Genomic DNA, 4,609 nt, shown 5'->3' on the forward strand with positions numbered 1-4,609 from the left:
GAATCGGACAAATAACTTATATAGGGGAGGTGTTGACTGGAGCATTCTCCCCCGTGCCCCTCTAACTCGACCAATGCTGGCGCTCGAACGGTGGTAGCGCTCGGATTTTCATTGAGCGCCAGCATTGGTCGATTTAGAGGGGCATGCGAGATTCCCGAATGCTATGCGAGGGCTCTAACGGAAATGTCTATTGGTTTCGGTATGGATGCAATTGCGAGTGGTTCGGCAAAGGTAGTCGTTCCGATGCGTCCATGTCGTGGCCAAATCGATAATTCGATTTGAGCCCTCGTATAGCATTTGGGTCTCTCGATGTGATTCCGCATTCCAGTCCCTTTGGGCACTGCTTGAGCCGCATCCCAGGGGGTTCCCTTCCCAATAATCTGCCTCGCAACCCGATTGCTATGCGGTGAGGCTCCTCGGCCGCCTCGGAACTATCTGTGTATCAGACGCATCGCGGGATAAGGGGTTGGCAACGGTAGTCGCCCCAAGCGCGTCCGATGCTTGGACCATTCCGAGGCGGCCCTGAAGCCTCTTCCGTCTAGCCGTTGGGTCCTTCTCGCCGCATCCCTCGCCTCGCACCCCGATTGCTATGCGGTGAGGCTCCTCGGCCGCCTCGGAACTATCTGTGTATCGGACGCGTCGCGGGATAAGGGGTTGTCACTGGTAGTCGCCCCAAGCGCGTCCGATGCTTGGACCATTCCGAGGCGGCCCTGAAGCCTCTTCCGTCTAGCCGTTGGGTCCTTCTCGCCGCATCCCTCGCCTCGCACCCCGATTGCTATGCGGTGAGGCTCCTCGGCCGCCTCGGAACTATCTGTGTATCGGACGCGTCGCGGGATAAGGGGTTGTCACTGGTAGTCGCCCCAAGCGCGTCCGATGCTTGGACCATTCCGAGGCGGCCCTGAAGCCTCTTCCGTCTAGCCGTTGGGTCCTTCTCGCCGCATCCCTCGCCTCGCACCCCGATTGCTATGCGGTGAGGCTCCTCGGCCGCCTCGGAACTATCTGTGTATCGGACGCGTCGCGGGATAAGGGGTTGTCACTGGTAGTCGCCCCAAGCGCGTCCGATGCTTGGACCATTCCGAGGCGGCCCTGAAGCCTCTTCCGTCTAGCCGTTGGGTCCTTCTCGCCGCATCCCTCGCCTCGCACCCCGATTGCTATGCGGTGAGGCTCCTCGGCCGCCTCGGAACTATCTGTGTATCGGACGCGTCGCGGGATAAGGGGTTGTCACTGGTAGTCGCCCCAAGCGCGTTCGATGCTTGGACCATTCCGAGGCGGCCCTGAAGCCTCTTCCGTCTAGCCGTTGGGTCCTTCTCGCCGCATCCCTCGCCTCGCACCCCGATTGCTATGCGGTGAGGCTCCTCGGCCGCCTTGGAACTATCTGTGTATCGGACGCGTCGCGGGATAAGGGGTTGTCACTGGTAGTCGCCCCAAGCGCGTCCGATGCTTGGACCATTCCGAGGCGGACCCGAAGCCTCTTCCGTCTAGCCGTTGGGTCCTTCTCGCCGCATCCTTCGCCTCGCACCCCGATTGCTATGCGGTGAGGCTCCTCGGCCGCCTCGGAACTATCTGTGTATCGGACGCGTCGCGGGATAAGGGGTTGTCACTGGTAGTCGCCCCAAGCGCGTCCGATGCTTGGACCATTCCGAGGCGGACCCGAAGCCTCTTCCGTCTAGCCGTTGGGTCCTTCTCGCCGCATCCCTCGCCTCGCACCCCGATTGCTATGCGGTGAGGCTCCTCGGCCGCCTTGGAACTATCTGTGTATCGGACGCGTCGCGGGATAAGGGGTTGTCACTGGTAGTCGCCCCAAGCGCGTCCGATGCTTGGACCATTCCGAGGCGGACCCGAAGCCTCTTCCGTCTAGCCGTTGGGTCCTTCTCGCCGCATCCCTCGCCTCGCACCCCGATTGCTATGCGGTGAGGCTCCTCGGCCGCCTTGGAACTATCTGTGTATCGGACGCGTCGCGGGATAAGGGGTTGTCACTGGTAGTCGCCACAAGCGCGTCCGATGCTTGGACCATTCCGAGGCGGACCCGAAGCCTCTTCCGTCTAGCCGTTGGGTCCTTCTCGCCGCATTCCTCGCCTCGCACCCCGATTGCTATGCGGTGAGGCTCCTCGGCCGCCTTGGAACTATCTGTGTATCGGACGCGTCGCGGGATAAGGGGTTGTCACTGGTAGTCGCCCCAAGCGCGTCCGATGCTTGGACCATTCCGAGGCGGCCCCGAAGCCTCTTCCGTGTAGCCGTTGGGTCGTTCTCGCCGCATCCCTCGCCTCGCACCCCGATTGCTATGCGGTGAGGCTCCTCGGCCGCCTTGGAACTATCTGTGTATCGGACGCGTCGTGGGATAAGGGGTTGTCACTGGTAGTCGCCCCAAGCGCGTCCGATGCTTGGACCATTCCGAGGCGGACCCGAAGCCTCTTCCGTGTAGCCGTTGGGTCCTTCTCGCCGCATCCCTCGCCTCGCACCCCGATTGCTATGCGGTGAGGCTCCTCGGCCGCCTTGGAACTATCTGTGTATCGGACGCGTCGCGGGATAAGGGGTTGTCACTGGTAGTCGCCCCAAGCGCGTCCGATGCTTGGACCATTCCGAGGCGGACCTGAAGCCTCTTCCCTCTAGCCGTTGGGGCTTTCTCGCCGCATCCCTCGCCTCGCACCCTGATTGCTATGCTGTGAGGCTCCTCGGCCGCCTTGGAACTATCTGTGTATCGGACGCATCGCGGGATAAGGGGTTGGCAGTGGTAGTCGCCCCAAGCGCATCCGATGCTTGGACCATTCCGAGGCGGCCCTGCAGCCTCTTCCGTCTAGCCGTTGGGGCCATCTCGCCGCATCCCCCACCTCGCACCACGATTGCTATGCGGTGAGGCTCCTTGGCCGCCTCGGAACTATCTGTGTATCGGACGCATCGCGGGATAAGGGGTTGTCACTGGTAGTCGCCCCAAGCGCGTCCGATGCTTGGACTATTCCGAGGCGGCCCTGCAGCCTCTTCCGTCTAGCCGTTGGGGCCATCTCGCTGCATCCCCCACCTCCTCGGCCGCCTCGGAACTATCTGTGTATCGGACGCATCGCGGGATAAGGGGTTGGCAGTGGTAGTCGCCCCAAGCGCGTCCGATGCTTGGACTATTCCGAGGCAGCCCTGCAGCCTCTTCCGTCTAGCCTTTGGGGCCATCTCGCCGCATCCCTCGCCTCGCACCCCGATTGCTATGCGGTGAGGCTCCTCGGCCGCCTGGGAACTATCTTCGTATCGGACGCATCGCGGGATAAGGGGTTGTCACTGGTAGTCGCCCCAAGCGCGTCCGATGCTTGGACTATTCCGAGGCGGCCCTGTGGCCTCTTCCGTCTAGCCGTTGGGGCCATCTCGCCGCATCCCCCACCTCGCACCCCGATTGCTATGCGGTGAGGCTCTTCGGCCGCCTTGGAACTATCTTCGTATCGGACGCATCGCGGGATAAGGGGTTGTCACTGGTAGTGGCCCCAAGCGCGTCCGATGCTTGGACTATTCCGAGGCGGCCCTGCAGCCTCTTCCGTCTAGCCGTTGGGGCCATCTCGCCGCATCCCCCACCTCGCACCCCGATTGCTATGCGGTGAGGCTCCTCGGCCGCCTTGGAACTATCTTCGTATCGGACGCATCGCGGGATAAGGGGTTGTCACTGGTAGTCGCCCCAAGCGCGTCCGATGCTTGGACTATTCCGACGCGGCCCTGTGGCCTCTTCCGTCTAGCCGTTGGGGCCATCTCGCCGCATCCCCCACCTCGCACCCCGATTGCTATGCGGTGAGGCTCCTCGGCCGCCTTGGAACCATCTTCGTATCGGACGCATCGCGGGATAGGGGGCTGTCACTGGTAGTCGCCCCAAGCGTGTCCGATGCTTGGACCATTCCTAGGCGGCCCTGAAGCCTCTTCCGTCTAGCCGTTGGGGCCTTCCCGCCCCATCCCTCGCCTCGCACCCCCGATTGCTATGCGGTGAGGCTCCTCGGCCGCCTTGGAACCATCTGTGTATCGGACGCATCGCGGGATAAGGGGTTGGCACTGGCAGTCGCCCCAAGCGCGTCCGATGCTTGGACCATTCCGAGGTGGCCCTGAAGCCTCTTCCGTCTAGCCGTTGGGGCCTTCCCGCCCCATCCCTCGCCTCGCACCCCGATTGATATGCGGTGAGGCTCCTCGGCCGCCTTGGAACTATCTGTGTATCGGACGCATCGCGGGATAAGGGGTTGGCACTGGTAGTCGTCCCAATCGCATCCGATGCTTGGACCATTCCGAGGCGGCCCTGCAGCCTCTTCCGTTTAGCCGTCGGGGCCTTCCCGCCGCATCCCTCGCCTCGCATCCCGATTCCTATGCGGTGAGTCTTCTCGGCCGCCGCGGAACTATACCTGTTATTGCTACTGCATCCTTCGGCTGGTAACCTCCTCTGCCGCCTTGGAACGTTCTCTTTGTCGGACGCGTCGCGGGATAAGGGGTTGGCACTGGTAGTCGCCCCAAGCGCGCCCGATGCATAGACCGCTCCGAGTCGACCTTGCTTTCAGCCTCTCACATGCATAGACCTCTCTGAGTCGACCCTGCAGCCTCTCACGTTTAGCCTTTGGAATCTCGCCTCACAACATGATTGCTATCCTTGATGCAT

The sequence above is a fragment of the Cryptomeria japonica genome, unplaced genomic scaffold (genome assembly GCF_030272615.1).
Source record: "Cryptomeria japonica unplaced genomic scaffold, Sugi_1.0 HiC_scaffold_69, whole genome shotgun sequence".
NCBI classification, from domain to species: domain Eukaryota; kingdom Viridiplantae; phylum Streptophyta; class Pinopsida; order Cupressales; family Cupressaceae; genus Cryptomeria; species Cryptomeria japonica.